This window comes from Macaca nemestrina, chromosome 3 (genome assembly GCF_043159975.1).
Source record: "Macaca nemestrina isolate mMacNem1 chromosome 3, mMacNem.hap1, whole genome shotgun sequence".
Classification (NCBI taxonomy): Eukaryota; Metazoa; Chordata; class Mammalia; order Primates; family Cercopithecidae; genus Macaca; species Macaca nemestrina.
This window is the reverse complement of record NC_092127.1, coordinates 158,431,728-158,448,676: the sequence shown is the minus strand read 5'-3', so window position 1 is coordinate 158,448,676 and position 16,949 is coordinate 158,431,728. Positions and strand designations below refer to the sequence as shown.

The following is a 16,949-nucleotide window of genomic DNA, read 5'->3' as shown; positions in this document are numbered from 1 at the left end:
AGGGTTTCACTGTGTTAGTCAGGATGGTCTCAATCTCCTGACCTCATGATCCACCCACCTCGGCCTCCGGAAGTGCTGGGATTACAGGCGTGAGCCACCGCGCCCGTCCCATCCTGGAACATTTTTAACTCATGAGACATCAACATCAATTAGTAGTCTTTCAAGTGTTATTTTCAAAATGCAAAGTAATTATATAGAGATGCTGAAATAATTTTTTAATACATGAAAGTATGGAATAATTTTTTCAGTGCATGGAAATAAATACAAGTACTTTGTGTTCATAACCTTGTCCTTGTAAGTTTCTGAAATCCTAAGTTAATAACCTTCTAAAGTTTAAGGAAACTCGTAGTAAACACTATAAATTAGAGGAAAGGTCCTGTCTGTATATGTTATAACACTCAGGGGAAAAATGGCCATACTCAAATAAGTTGTTGTTTGTAAAGACTTCATAGGCAGAGGGGAGGGTGGATTTCATTCATTCATTCAGAAAGTATTTCTGAGGGCCTGCCATCAAAGACCTCTCAGCTAGTCAAGCAGACAGACAAGTAAGCCAATGTTCACAACCCATTGAGTAACTGCTACAATCAAAGGGGCATCCAGTATACTTTGGGGGCACAAAGAAGGAACTCGCTCAGCTTGGAAAGTTCAGGATAAAGATAGCAGAGGAGGTGACCCTGGAGCTGAGTCTTGAGGGCTAGCAGATATTAGAAAGAAGGGTATTTCGGAAGGAGGAAACTTATTTAAAAGCACAGCTGTGGGAAAAATGATACGTTCTCAATGCTGCAAATAGTTCAGAATGGACATAGGGCTAAATAGGTAGATAGGGGTTAGATTATAAAGGACCTTACAACAATGCTAAGGTGTTTGAACTTTACCTTGAAAGCAATAGAGTCACGAAAGCATGTTAAACACGGTCCTGGGGGATGAACAGAATTAAATTTGTGTTTTAGAAAGGTTAAGGAGACTGGCAGGAAGTATGGAAAGTCCTTTTGCAAAGACATTTTTATTCAGTCAGTAACTGTGGCCTGGTTATAGGACACCTACTTATGAATGGGTGAATGGAAATACATGCATGAGAGAATGCACATTCCTTCCCCATGTCCCCAACACTGTGTTGGGCAGTTCTTTCGGGAATGCTCTAGGGACTGCAAGGAGTGGCCTGACAGTGGGCCAGTAATGACCTTCCTAACACGTGTAAAGAGTGAGTCTCACCCGAAGAAGTAGCTCATATATTATGACAGTCACCATAGTCCCGCAGTTTGACCTGGACTATGCCATATCCCTCTCAGCAGAAGAATGGGGACAGAGGACAAGTGGGGCTTTTAGTCTTGGCTGTGATTGGGACAGGCTTGTGGTGGCCATGTGAAAGAGAAAAGTGGTCCAGGCGTGATGGCCCATGCCTGTAATCTCAACAGTTTGTGAGGCTGAGGAGGAGGATCACTTGAGCCTGGGAGTTTGAGACCAGCCTAGGCAACATAGTAAGACTCCATCTCTACAAAATAAATAAATAAAATTAGCCGGCATTGTGGCTTGTAGTCCCAGCTACTGAGGAGGCTGAGGTGGGAGGATCGCGCCAATGCACCCCAGCCTGGGCGACACAGCAGGACCCCGTCTAAAAAGAAAAAAAATAATAAGACAGAAAAATGACCTTACTGTGCAGAGAAAAAGAGAGCCTAGAGGGAAGGAAACTAGGCAGGTTGCCTGCAAATTTATATCTCCCCTTGGGGATAGAAGTTTGTTCTTGGAAGAATGGAAACTGAGAAGAAAAGCTGAACAAATGAATAAAGTTATTGGTGTTGCTTATATTTTCCATAATATAGTAATAATTTCATTTTTATTCTCCTTTAGATTTTAGCAAAGTTCACTTAGAAATTCTAGATTGGTTTAGCTGTGGTTAAGAGAGCTGAGGCTGGGTGTGGTGGCTCATGCCTGTAATCCCAACACTTTGGGAGGCCGAGGCGGGCAGATCACGAGGTCAGGAGATCGAGACCAACATGGTGAAACCCCATCTCTACTAAAATACAAAAAGTTAACTGGACATGGTGGTGCGGGCCTGTAGTCCCAGCAGCTACTCAGGAGGCTGAGGCAGGGGAATTGCTTGAACCTGGCAGGCCGAGGTTGCAGTGAGCCGAGATCATGCCATTGCACTCCTGTCTAGCAACAGAGCAAGACTCAGTCTCAAAAAAAAAAAAAAAAGAGCTAAGGAAATTCTCTTTCTTGTCTTTTCTTTTTTCTTTTTTTTGTATTTGGACCGAATTGACAGGTGAACCAAGAGAAACCAGAGTGAGAATATAAGGTAAACTTCAAGGGACACACTTTTAGTTGGGTTTACTTGGCCACCTGTCTCTCCTGATTTGGAGATTTGCTTCCCAGGGGTATGATCTGGTCATATTTATATAGCTCTCTATTTTAATGAGACTGATTCCACAGGAGACTGTTCATGTCAGAACTTGGAGAGCAGAAATACTACTAAAAGAAATCCTAAGTCCTCTAAAAAAGATCACATTCCTGGGATCCAGATTTTGAACACATATACTGTATATAATCATAGTTTAATCTTTTAATCCTCCCCACCCACACACCCAGTAGGCAGAGCACAAAATGAAAAATCAAACCATTTCTTTATTAAGCGCATTTACATACTAGGGTTAAGTTCTCTTTACTATCTATTGGTATTACACTTTAACCAGACTAAAACATTGTTAACCTCATCATCATAATTATCAATTAAAATTAAGCATTCACAAAAGACGTCCTACTGACATCATGTATCAAATTATCAGTAGAGTTTTCAAATTTTCTGATTATGGCTGTGTTTCCTCTCATGGGAAATTATTAAGACTTTCACAGCATGTATTGATCCATCATTCCCTCTGATTCTACGGATCCATTTATGGGCGAAGTTGTAAGATCTCAGCATAAATTCTTAGCTGGAAATGCTTCTTCAAATTCTGTTCCTTAGTATTGCCAGAATGAGAGATAAAACGCCTTTTCATATTCTACGTTTTTTTTCTTTTGAGATGAAATCTCGCTCTGTCTCCCAGGCTGGAGTACAGTGGCGTAATCTCAATTCACTGCAACCTTCCCCACCCAGGTTCAAGCAATCCTCCTGCCTCAGCCTCCCAAGTAGCTGAGATTACAGGCACCCATCACCACACCCAGCAAATTTTTGTATTTTTGGTAGAGGTGGGGTTTCAACGTGTTGCCCAGTCTGGTCTCAAGTTCCTGACCTCAAGTGATCCGCCCACCTGGGCCTCCCAAAATGCTGGGATTACCCGCATGAGCCACCACTTCCAGCCAAATTCTACTTTTAAATAAGGTAAATGTGGGCTGTGTTTTAGACCTTATTAATACATCTAAGTCACATGATTCAGTTATAAGATAAATTTCATGAAAGTTGTTTGGCCATTACAAAAGGAATACAAGCTATCTCTCCTATTTGGATTCATTCATTCATTCAAAAAATATTTGTTGAGTATCTACTGTATGACAGACATGGGAAATAATAGGTACTGGAGATTTAAAAGTAACAAAACAAAGCTCTGCTCTCATGAAGTTTACATTCCAGTGGGAGTACAGAGATAAACAGATGTATATGTCAGGTGGTGCTCAGTGCTGAGAAGAGAGGAGTTGGGGGGTGGGTTACAGGTTTACATGGATAGTCAGGAAAAATGACATGATGGAGGAGGGAGTAGCTAAGAGCTTGCTAGACAGAGGAACATGTGAAGGCTGCATGGGCAAGCACTTGGCCTGTTGGCAGAAGAGGAAGGAATCCAGTGTCTGGGAGTAGCGTGAGAGCCCGTGGAGGGAGCCAGATCACAGGGGATGTTTTATTTCATCATTTTTACTGGGCTGATGGAGCAAATGAGCTGAAAATACAGATCAGTAAATAAAATAGGTTTCAGGATAGAACAAACAATATATTTCACCAGGAAAAAAAAAAAGATTAAGTATGGGAATGCCTCTTTCTTTTCTTTTCTTTTCTTTCTCTTTCTCTCTCTCTCTCTCTCTTTTATTTTTTTTAGATGGAGTCTCGCTCTGTTACCAGGCTGGAGTGCAATGGCACAATCTTGGCTCACAGCAATCTCCACCTCCCTGGTTCAAGTGATTCCCCTGCCTCAGCCTCCCCAAGTAGCTGGGATTACAGGCACATGCCACCACACCCAGCTAATTTTTATATTTTTAGTAGAGTCGGGGTTTCACCATGTTGGCCAGGATGGTCTCGAATCTCCTCACTTCGCCATCCGCCCGCCTTGGCCTCCCAAAGTGCTGGGATTAAGGCGTGAGTCACCGCACCTGGCTGGGAATGCCTATTTCTTAAATAAGGAATTTTTACTGCAATTGTAATCTGATTTGATTGCAATGCTTTTCTAGTCTTTCTCATTAAAAACTGAAAGAAAAATGCTGAACTAAAAATCCAAAACTGAACAAGTAACTATGAGCAGGGAAAAAAAAAAAAAAAAACTATGAGAAGAATGTCATTTGCTGTTAATGTACACAAAGGTAAACATTGAAAAATCCAATAAGGGCTGAAACGTAGTACCAAATTCCAAAAATTCAAGCAGTGGGTTTGTTTACACAATTGTCTTTTGTATTTAAAAACAAAGTTACTGAGGCCATTTTTATCTATGGGCATGGGTGTCATTGCATAGGAGGTGGAGGGTGTCTCTTCCACATAGCTCCGATAAAAAACGTATCCTGTACTTTGTGGTTGGAACCCTCCTTGGGAGAGTTTGTGATGTATCTTCTTCCTGATTGTAACAATCTTCAATTGTCCCATCCACTTCCCTTTGAACTAGCAGTCCATGTCAGTACTTCATTCTTTTACATCATATTGTTTTTTCCTAACCACTTCCCCAAGTGGAAGTGCACAAACATCCCTAAATAGATCTCCCAGCCACCCCAGGCTGCTACCACAATTTGGTTATGTTATTTGATTATCAGTCTTCTGGACCACTTGCTTTGCTTGCATTGGGTTTTTTTATTATGGAGACAAACTGAAGATCTCCTGAACAAATGTCATTTGCGGGGAATGACCACATTCAACCATCACGGACGGAGAGCATACAGCTAACTCAGAGTAGCAAACACTAATCTACGAATAATGAACATAGGCATTACTTTAAGAACCAAAAGCAGATGGGCACTTGGTTTACACATCACTCAGAGACAAAGTACGGAAATCCCTCCCTTCCTAATGCATCATGAGCTACTGGGGGCAGGGACCATAGCTGTTTTGCTCAAACCTGATGGTGAATTAACATGTAAAGTACTTTAGTGTTTTCATAAGGTGCCAAATAAATTAGTTGTTATTCTCACAGCCTAGCATATAGGAGTTCAATGTTCGGTAGGGGACTGAATAAAGAACCTACTTTTTCAGATTCTTATTATTCCACCACTGGAAAACAATGATTATGGTCATAGTGCTGATGATCATATTTGCGATGCCACAAACCCACCACCTAGAGCACAATAATTATCAGATTATTGCAAGGGGAATGGTTACTGAGGCTGGAGAACGCAGACGAGTCTTGGTGAGTTCCCTCTAAACTCTGAGATGACAGAGGCCGCCTCTCTCACGGCCTTCCAGCCCTGCAGAGGGACCTCTTCCTAACTTCCACCCCCAGGAATTCTCCTAACCCCAGTTTCAAGGGGCGGGGAACAACCAGAATCTTTGTCAGGTCCGCTACGCCATGCCCCCTCCTCGCCATAGCCCCGCCCAGTCTGACGTCCCCTTCCCCCACTAGCTCGTCTCGCCACAGACGCTCCCCTTCCCCCAACCCCTTCCCCGGCTCGGGCCGTCCCCAAGCCGCGCAGGAGAGCAAAGAAACCCCCGGTGGGGAAATGACTGCCGCGGTCTCTCTGGGCGCGCGTCCCGGCGAGGGGGCGGGGCCTGGCGGGAGGGGGCGGGGCGGGGCCTGAGGGAGGGGGCGGGGCGGGCAGCAGCCTGCGCCGCGCCGGGACTGACTGGCTAACCGGTCTCCGACCCTCACCTACTCGCCCGCCCCCTCGGGGCCGCGGGGGTACTCTGACCCCCTGGCCTGGCGCCGCCTGACGGAGCGGGAGTGGCTCGCACCGGGCCGGTCGGCGCCGGGGGTGAGGCTGCCCGGACGGGGCCAGGGGCGCGCGAGGGGCCGAGCATCCCACACCTCAGCTCGCCGGCCCCGGCCCCGGCCCCCGCCTCCCCCGCTCCTCCCGCCTGGCCGGCCTGGCCCGCGGTGACCCCCGGCCGCCTCCGGAGCCCGACGCGGTAAGTGCGACTTCCTCCTCGGCGTCGGGGAGGGGGCCGCTCCGGGCAGGGCCCGCTCCCCGCCCCCACGCGACTCTCACGCCCAGCCGCGGCCGCCCCGAGCGCGCTGGGCGCGAAGACGCTGCCCCCGCCAGGAGGCGGCTGCGAGGCCCTCCGATTAGGAGGGGCTGGACCGAGCGGGGGCCTCCCCACACGGCACCCGGGGTTCGAACCCCGGCCCGGCCTCCCCGCTGCACATCCCCGAGCGCTGGAGCCGGCGCCCGGGCCGCCCTGGAGTTGTGGAAAGTTGTGGACGCGGCGCTGGTGGCCGGCGGTCAGGAGCGGACTGCGGTGCACACGTTGCTGCTTTCCCGGACTGTTTCTGCCAATAAAACAAACTGGAAACCATTTCGGATTTTTTTTTCCTCTCCTTATTACTTGCAGGCAATTTTGACCTAAGTTTTTAAGCTTTTCTTTTAAATAATAGCCTCGCCCCCGGAGTGTGGAGAATAAGACGAGGACTTCATTTTCCGGCGTGTCTGGTGAAACTTTTCCATTTAGGCATTTATTTCAGTGCATGCTCTGGGATCAGAAGCTGGCGGAAAAAGTTTGCTGTGTCAAAGAGTAAAGCATTACTTTACTGGTTTTTTATCTCTTCATTTCATTTTTTAAATTATTCTTTAGTAGTCGACAAGTTCACAGAATTCAAAAGGTGCAAAAGGGACAGACAGGCTCCCCACCCACCCCTGCACCCCCGCCAATATTCTGTTTCTGGTGTCTTCTTCCAGAGGTTAGATGTGCAGATGCCCCTCCTGCTTGCTTTAAAAAATGGAGCTGCTGTTATGTACCTGGCATCTGCTGGTGCTAAATAAATGTTGATTCTCCTTCCTGTTAGGAAATAGTTTAATAACTCTTTTTGGTTATTAGACCTCTGGCGGCAAAAAAACAATCATGACCTTTTTTTTTCCTTTTTTCTTTTTTTTTTTTCTTCTGGTTTTCAGCATTTACAGATTTGACTGCATTGTGAATGTGTATGTCCTATTGGCTTGTTATGACTTATGTGAATACTTTTACACAAAGATGAATACGCTGACATTGTTGGGTAGTTGGGCGGGGAGGGCGGAATCAACATGAAATTGTAAGAAGATGCAATATGTACAATAGGTAGTTCCAGAAACTATATATTTGAAGCAATCTGGGGACCATGTAGTACCATAGAATAAAACAAACTAAATGGAAAAATTGAGGTAGAGCAGGAAAAGAAGAATACAAAGTCAAGAAAAAAGATAATACCAAGTTCCTGTTTAAAAGATCCTGTGCTAGAGATGAGTCACAGTTTGGGCCTTGGGCTTCCTGGGAGCTAGGTAAAAAGAGAAAAAGGAACAACATAAGTTTCAGCCTGTTTTGGTTGGGCGCGGTGACTCACGCCTCTGATTCCAGCACTTTGGGAGGCCATGGCGAGCAGATCACTTGAGCTCAGGAGTTCAAGACCAGCCTGGGCAACATAGTGAGAGCCCTGCTCAAAAAGATAAATAAAATAAAATAACAAAGTTTCATTTGTTTCTAATTCCAAGATTAGAAACAAACCAGTTCTGCCCTAAGCAAGGCGTTTTCCAGTAATGAGGCCTGAGAGGCATATTTTCCTCATGGGCCCTAATAAAAAAAGGAGATATGGGATGCAGTTGACAATATCTTTAAAATACCCCTAAGGAAAATAGTGAATTTTGCACAACAGTGTTTTTCAATACAGGAGAGTAATAAAACTGTTCATAAGTTTTCTGAAGGAGTGGAGTTACTTGATCCATTTATAACTTTTAGAATGATCTAGAACAGTATTTCCCAAACTGTTCTAAGGAATGAGAAAATATTTCCTTTCTTGCAACAAGATTCTGAGCTCAAGTAAGTTTGAGATAACTAGATTAGAAAATTGGTTTTACTACAGAATTTCTTGGAGATTTATTATACTAATGTTCAAGTTGCTATTTTAAAGAGGGATGTATTTTGTAATCTTTTCCAAATCTATTTGACTATATAACACAAACTGAGGACCACTGAACCTATAAAAATGGATGAATTAGCTGGGCACAGTGGCTCACGCCTGTAATCCCAGCACTTTGGGAGGCCAAGGCAGGTGGATCACTTGAGGTCAGGATCAAGACCACCCTGGCCAACACGGTTAAATCCTGTCTCTACTAAAAATACAAAAATTAGCCAGGTGTGGTGGCACATACCTGTCGTTCCAGCTACTCAGGAGGCTGAAGGAGGAGAATCGCTTGAACCCAAGAGGTGGAGGTTGTAGTGAGCTGAGTTGGTGCCACTGCACTCCAGCCTGGGCAACAGAGTAAGACTCCATCTCAAAAAATAAAAATAAAAAAAGATGAATTATCTATTCTTCAGGCAGTTCTTCGTTAGTATTTCTTACGACTGAGGTTCAATGAGAATTGGAAAGCAAAGAGTTGAGGTTAGCCAATTTGGTAAGGTCCAAAGTGAAGATAATTTAAAAGTCAGGATTTTAACATACTGTATAGCAAAGGAGAACGCTACTGTCCCCCAATTCTTTCACATTCCTTCATTGTTCTGCAAGTTGCCTGTTGAAGGACCTCTAGGGCACCTTCTTGTTCTGTACTTAGTGTCTATGACTTAGACTAGGTATAGGCAAGTTGAAGTCCTTGAGGAATGACTTTATTCTTGGATGTAAATATGTGATTGACTTTTTTTTTTTAATCACAAACACTATTTGTACTGTTAATTTACTATCAAATCATAAGCATTCCATAGCTATGAGAAACCTAAGAAAGCACAGTACAGCGTGGAAAGAGCGAAGATTTGAAGCCAGAAACTCTGGGATTGTGTCACTACTGAATGTGCAGGATTGTTTCCAGCAAGTCGATGAACCTCCCTGAATCTATTGCCTTATTTGTAAAATTAGAATGATGACAGTACATAAATTCATTTATGGAATAAACGAGAATCTACTGGGTACTGGGTAGTAGAAAAACAGCAGAGTGCAAATGAAATAATATATCAAGAATTCTTCACTGTCTAAATTTATTCCATTCCTGAGTGCAGGTGGCAAGAGTATGGAAGGCAAGGAATGGCACCTATCCAAATGTATTTGGTTCCAGAGTTTGAGATGGCAGGTACAGAGAGTTGAGAGAATGAGGTGTTGATCCAAAAATTTATCAGAATCCGTTCAGTTCCTGTGTTCGGATGATGAGTTTGGATAATGAGGGGCACTTCCATTCAAAAGTATTCTCTAAATGATAGTGCTATACAAAATGATACCATTCTGAAACTAGAGGGCCAGAGCTATTCATTGCCTCATTCCATTTATGAGAAAGGGGTTTGTTGAGTATACCAGGCAGGATAGATTATGCTGTGGTAACAAAAGAACTCTCACATCCTATTGATTTTAAACAGCGAAGATTTTTTTTCTGTTATACTACATGCTGAAGCAGGTCAGCAAGGGAACTCCATTACAAATGGTCAGTCTCAGGCTATCGGAGGCTATATTTCAGCACGTGCTTCCACAGTTGTTAGGACAGGGAAAAGGATGTGGTGATTTTACATTGGCTCTTTTCTTTTTTTTTTTTTTTTTTTTTTTTTTTGTGAGACGGAGTTTCACTCTTATTGCCCAGGCTGGAGTTCAATGGCATGATCCCAGCTCACTGCAACCTCTGCCTTCTAGTTTCAAGCGATTCTCCTGCCTCAGCCTCCCGAGTAGCTGGGATTACAGGTGCCCGCCACTGTGCCTGGCTAATTTTTGTATTTGTTGTAGAGATGGGGTTTCACCATGTTGTCCAGCCTGATCTCCAACTCCTGACCTCGTGATCCACCTGCCTCAGCCTCCCAAAATGCTGGGATTACAGGCATGAGCCACTGCACCCGGTGTACATTGGCTCTTCAGGGCTTCTGTCTGGAAGTGACACAGGTAACTTCCACTGCTATTTCATTGGCCAAAAGTCACTTGACTACCCCCAACTTCAAAGAGATGGGGAAATGCATTTCTACCATGTGCCCAGAAAGAGGAGAACTGGAATAGTCTGTGAACGGTCTTAATGACTACTAAAAAGGCTTCAGAGTCCCATGAGCTAACACAGAATCTAAATAAATCAAAACCCAAATTATGTCAGTACAGTATTCTATTTAGAAAATAGAAAACAGCATTTCTTTGTGTATCTGAGTGTGTTTAATCAGAATTATGCTAATGAGAATTATAAAGAACATCTTTTATTAGTTTGAAATGAAATGCTTTTGAAAACTCCACGATTAGGTTTGTTATTTTGGCCAAATGAATTTCATTCTTTTTAAATTGTATGTCCATTCAATAAACATTTGTTAAATGTGTATAAGGGGCCAGGTATAGTGGCTCAAGACTGTGCAATCCCAGCACTTTGGGAGGCCAAGGCGGGAGGATTCTTCAGTCCAGGAATTTTGAGACCCGTCTGGACAACATAGCGAGACCCTGTGTCTACAAAAAATAAATAAAATTAGCTAGGTGTAGTGGCATGTGCCTCCAGTCCCAGCTTCCACGGGGGCGGGGGTAGGGAGGTGGGATGATTGATCATTTGAGCCTGGGAGGTTGACACTGCAGTGAGCCATGGTCAGGCCACTGCACTCCAGCCTACGGAACAGCAAGACCTTGTCTCAAAAATAAATAAATAAATAAATAGTATAAGGCACTGTGTTAGGCCTGTGAGGATAAAAAGATAAATGAGGGTCGAGCGTGGTGGCTCATGCTTTTAATCCCAGCACTTTGGTAGGCTGAGGTGGGCGGATCACCTGAGGTCAGAAGTTTGATAGCAGCCTGACCAAAATGGTGAAACCACATCTCTACAAAAAATGCAAAAGAAACTAGCTGGGCATCATGGTGCACGCCTGTAATCCCAGCTACTCTGGAGGCTGAGGCAGGAGAATCGCTTGAACCTGGGAAGCAGAGGTTGCGGTAAGCGGACATCACGCCACTGCACTTCATCCTGGGCGACAGAGTGAGACTCCATCTCGAAAATAAATAAATAAATAAATAAATAAATAAATAAATAAATGGGGAGTTTACAATCGCAATAGAAAATAACTATACTTGAGTTCTCTCTCCCTTTCTCTTTAAGGCGTCATTTACAGTGTGTAAATGATGTGTATACACACATATATAAAATAGTGAAAAATACTAAATATATAAACTGTTATACTTTGTTCCTCTCTGCCTTTTTGGACTTAAGGAGTATTTCATGACAAATTAAACAATATTACTTAAATTAGCATAAGCAAAAAGAATGTCGTGTTAGAAAAGGAATATAGTTTATATCAGAGGCCAAGGGCGAGAAGTGCAGCTGGGCCTCAAAAGCAACTGGCACCAATAACAGAAAGCTAGGAGCTAGGGCTACTTTCTAACTCTCCAGGTCTATATGATTTCTTGCTAGTGTCTCTTTCTACACTTGTATTTCTTTCTTCTTCTCTGTTGACTGATTTTTCTCTATTTTGCTGTTACTGGGTGTTTTAATCTAAGAGTTTATGAACTTGAAACTAGAGGCTTTAGCAATTTTAGGCGATCTAAAAATTTTTAAGTGCATTGTCTTCGTAAGCTCTTAACCACTAAGGAAATAATGCAGTTGACTCTTAAAGTATAACAAATTAGCGTAATTGACAACTTTATAGTAGAGAAAGAGGCAGTTATAATAGCTTTCAATCAAAGAAACAAGGTGCCATGAAAAGTTCTACACAATTAACATCAGCTTGCAAATTCTAGTGGAACAGGCTGATTATGATAATCAGGATAAGAAGGTATAACTGGATCTGACTTAAGTAACTACGATATTCCCTCCCTGAACACTGGCAAATGCCATCTCCGTTGTAATCCTTTCATCCATCCCTTCTTCCTCTCCGAGGGTAAGGATTGACTGAATTGTCTCTTACAAGTCATCTGCTTTGATCCTGATACAGGGCTCCCTGGCCTCTCCTCATGGGTAATAATGTAGGAAGAAGGGCATATGTAATATACTACCTAGCTCTGCTCTTTTCTTCCATCCAAACTGGTCTCGTAGACACTCTTTATCTGGACATTTTACATTTTAATGTGCTATTACCATATCTCTTCACCAATTTAATCTAACTTTATTCTCAATACATTTCTATCATTTTCTGTTAGACTTGTTTACTTAGCTTCACTAGCATAGTTCCCTTGCATTTTCACACTATGCGATATCTCCTTCATGGTTGAAAAATATCTATAGCTTCACCTCAGCAGTGGCTGAAGAGATTAACTATGGGGAGGTGGTATATGTTACCTGAAGAGGATTTCCCAGGAAAAAAACAAAAGATGAGTAAAAGCTGTATATGAGATTAGGTTTAGACTGAAGAATGTCTGGAATGTCATATTAAGACTCTTAGACACTTGTTGCTGTGCAAATGGAGGGGTTTTCTTGGATTTAACTAAACTTCAAGTTCAGAAAGCTTGTTTACTCAGAAGGCTATCAGACAGGAATCATAGCTTGCCAGCAGGGCAGCATCAAATGTTCCTCAGTGGGAGTGATTTTCACAGCAGTCCACGAAGGCAGCTCATAGCCATCTGGGCAGCACCTCAGAGGAAGCTCACGCTAGGTGGTGCAGGAGCTGCCTTAGCTTAAAAACAAAACAAAACAAAACAAAACACATCCCACAGGAGCCAGTAACTCTAACACAAACTCCATAGACTGAGTTTCCAGGGTTCTTCTGTAAAAGCTATGCTAATTAAAAGAGCCATCACAGGGAAGTCAAAGCTATAGCTTCCTTATGAGGTATTTATGGTTCATTTATGGTTCCTGAGTCTTGATGCAAATTTAATCACAGGGATCATTTTTACTATAAGTAGTGTTATCTAGTAACATAGTTGAGGTACCTAGTTTTACAGATGCCAGGAAACAGAGCCAAAAGGGTTAACTGAAGCTTAACTCTACTCATACTTGTATTATCTGCAGTGCCTTTCATTAAGAAGTATTCCATAATATTTCTTTTGCTTATTTTGATGTAGTGTGTTTCTACTCTTTTTAAATTTATTATTATTATTATTGTTATTATTACTGAGATGGAGACTCGCTCTGTCACCTGGGCTGGAGTGTGGTAATGCAATCTTGGCTCACTACAACCTCTGCCTCTCAGGTTCAAGTGATACTCCTGCCTCAGCCTCCCAGGTAGCTGGGATTACAGACACCCACTACCACACCCAGCTAATTTTTTGTATTTTTACTAGAGATGGGGTTTCACTATTGGCCAGCCTGGTCTTGAACTCCTGACCTCGTGATCCACCCCCCCCTCAGCCTCCGAAAGTGCTGGGATCACAGGCGTGAGCCACCACACCCGGCCCATTTACTCCTTTTTATGATGAAGGAAGTGAAATAAGTTGAGAGGAACGTGAGCCTGGAAAGGCAGGCAAGACTACTAGATCATTAAAAATCCTGAATTCCATGCTAAAGATCTTAGCTTTTATTTATCTTGTAGCTGATCGAAAACAAACAAAGATAAACATTTTAAGTAGAGTGATGTAGTCAAGAATTGCACTTTAGAAGGCTACTTTGGCGATAGCGTGGAGAATAGCAGAGGATTTAGACTTGAGGTTGGTTGGTTCATTTCTACTTAATATTTGCCTTTCTTTGGGGAGCTATTTCTTTGATAAGCAGGAAACAGGAATACTCAAGTCTCTGCTCCACAGGAGTTTAGAATTGCTCGCCTGGTTTCCGCATGGTTCTTTGGAGCGGCCTGAATCAGTTTGTCCTAAATTTATTTGTCATCTCTTTCCCCCCATTGGAGTTTGGGAGGACTACTCTGAAGTGCCTCCTAAGAACATTGGATTTAATCTAATGCATGATTAACACCAAGAAATTCTAGCCTCGACTGATCTCCACTAATCTCCATTTGACCACTAACATCCTCCTTTTGCTTTTTGCTGAAGTTAAATTATTGAACAGGTTATTGGTGGCTTTTCTTTGGGTCTAGTTTTAGGGCAAGCTAGGCAGTTTAATGCTTAACTGGTTTAATTAACATTTGTAGTGATTAACCATTTCTAATTATGAGCAATTGAGAAACAGTGCTTCACATTTTCTCCTCTTTATTGCTCATGCTGCCCATTACTACCCTTTCCCTACCTGACTTATGCTGTTCTAACAAAAATATATAATTTATAAAATCTGGATTGGTCCTACAGCAGAATCAAGTTGATCTGTGATTGGCTTATTATGTGTTCAGAGAGCACAGGCAACTTTAATTGATGATACTTGTGACTGGAGAGTACTGATTGATTAAAAATTTTTTTAACCTCCATCACCATAAAGCTATGTGGTGAAACACATATCTTTGGATTTGGTTGAAGCACTTCTGGATTTGGTTGAAGTCAGTAAAAGACAAATTTGTGGTTATCCAGATCGTTACTTTTTATGGCACATAAGATAATTGGGTGTCTCAGCACATGCCAACCATAATGGATCAGGCAAGAATTTAGCAGTGGTTTTCCATCATTTTTTAAATGATATTACAGTTTTCATCCTTGTGCACAGCAAATATATACTTACATTGACAAAAATCTAGGGAGTGGATAGCAAGGGAACCTTGTTTTTTACCAGTCATCAAGCCAAAGGACTATTTTCAAAAGTAATGATTTTGTTATACCATAGTAGTATCAACCGTAATAACTTTTACAGGTGAGCTTAAATAAAGGCTACATAATGTTAATTTAGCTGAGTTTTAAAATGTCCCTTGCTTTACTACCAGGTGTCAGTACTGATAGGTAGTTGTGGAATAAAACGATTCTTTTGATGTTACTATAGGCCAATACTTTGTAAGAAACAGCAGCAGAAATTGGGAGGGTGCTAAGTAGGGAGAAATCTGTGAGGCACTTGTACTTGGTGAATAAATGTCATTTGGCGTTTAACTGCAGTTATGATGAACTGAATATTTTGTTATATAAGAAATCATGTGTTCCTTAAGTACTCTGTTTTTCCCCCACTTCTGTGTCTTACTTGCTTTTAGTTTGGTCAGATATTATCGGCAAAGAATTTGTCTGCTCTGCTACTCTCTACTAGACATCTATCCTTGTCCAAGTCAACTATACTCTCAATCTACTTCCTCATTTTCACAACTACTCTACCTGCCCCACAAGGTGTTTGTGAGTAGTGAATGAGAATACTTCTTGTTTTGAAAGGAAGAAGCAGTGTGGTGTATTTGAAAGTATATGGTTTTTAGAGTCCATCCTGGACCCTGCCACTCACCAGATACAGGTATTAAGTCAGGTTAATTAATCTTACTTCAATATCTTCGTCTATAAGGAGTGGCAGGCTGGGGGCAGGAATGACCCCTGTTTGACGGAGTGTTTCTGACAGCAAAATGCCCCACTCAGTCTAAAGTATTTTATATATTATTGTGCTCATTTGGGCACTTAAGAGATAGTAGCTGCTTCTACAAATCCTGACCATTACTCAATACTTAGATATGCCACTTAATCCTATTACTGAAGAGAAAACTGAAGACAAAAGAGGTGAAATGGTTTGCTCAAATTATACAGCTAGCTGGTGAGTGGCTTAGCTATTGACTCAGACTCTTTCTGCTGTGTCACTTAGGCTACCATTAATAAGTGATAATGTGGGAAAATAACAGCAGAAGGACTCTCCACCAACTACTTCTGAACTGACTTGTAGCTCTAACCTGATGCACACTCTTCTGTAAAGTGTACTTACTGATACCACAGGCCAACTGAACACTCATGGGTAAGTAGGCAGCTCCGTAGCTGACCTGTACATCTCTGCTTACTCGTTGAATTGAGTACTTACCAGAAGTTGGTTCTGTTTATTCACAAACCTGTTTTTAACAATTATACTTGTTATAGTAATTATAAAACATTAGTAAACATATAAATTGATGAAAATGTAAAGAAAAGATCATTCTTCCTGTGAAAATTAGGTTGAATGCTTTGCGATGCCTCTCTGTAAATGAGTTATTTAAAAAATTCTATCAAGTTGGATAAAGGCTGGATAATTGTAAGAGACTAGGGAAGAAGTCATCAAAGTCTAAAGCAGTGCCTGTCAAGGGCCATCAACCAGCTACCTGGTCTTCAGACTATTAGGGGTCCTCAAGGATATAAGGAGCGCACATTAGAATATTAATTAACTACATTAGGCAAACTAATGCACACTGGTTCAGCAGATATTTTGTTTTCATGGTGAGACTTTCTCGTTGAAGAAAGCAATGCATTAATTTACAGTCTGGCACAAGTTTTCCTATGGTGGACAGACCACTGGTCTAATGGATTCTGTATTCATATTCTTTCAGAAGTGCTTTTAAGTTCTGTTTCCATTTATAGAAACTTTAAGTGGAAATCATAGATGATGGATCATTATGGGTATGACTTATGCAAGAAAAAGGACCCAAACTCAGTAGGAGACCCCTATCAAATATGTGGTATTAACCCTATATAAAAAGATTTACAAATGAATGTGCATGTATATGTTCAAGTTAAAAGAACATCTTTAAGGGAATGTATATATTATTTTTATGATTATTGACTTTTTTCTTTAGTGGACCAACTGTAGGTTTCATCTGAAAAGGGGGCTTTCACTGTACTCGGAGTTCCAGGTTGACTGGAAATCAATCTTTGACCTCTGCAGCTGTCTAAGCTTGCCTTGCTATCTTAGCTTATCCTATGCATTCTGTGTGTAGCTTCATCATGCTGTATTATAATTTTTAAATTTAATGTCAG

General features: G+C 42.0%; 1 protein-coding gene across 6 annotated transcripts in view; it reads left to right on the top strand.

The window, feature by feature from the left end:
* The first annotated feature begins 5,984 nt into the window (after window positions 1-5,984).
* The window catches only part of LOC105487734 (kelch like family member 5), an 81,324-nt gene continuing 70,359 nt past the window's right edge, over window positions 5,985-16,949 (top strand). For 4 of the 6 annotated variants that reach the window (XR_011621352.1, XM_011751363.2, XM_011751359.2 and 1 more), the window contains exon 1: window positions 15,814-15,960. The gene's annotated coding sequence lies outside the window, so the exon portion shown is untranslated. Of the gene's footprint in view, window positions 6,251-15,813; window positions 15,961-16,949 lie in introns of those variants that run through there. The other 2 variants (XM_071093728.1, XM_071093727.1) reach the window with 2 other exon arrangements.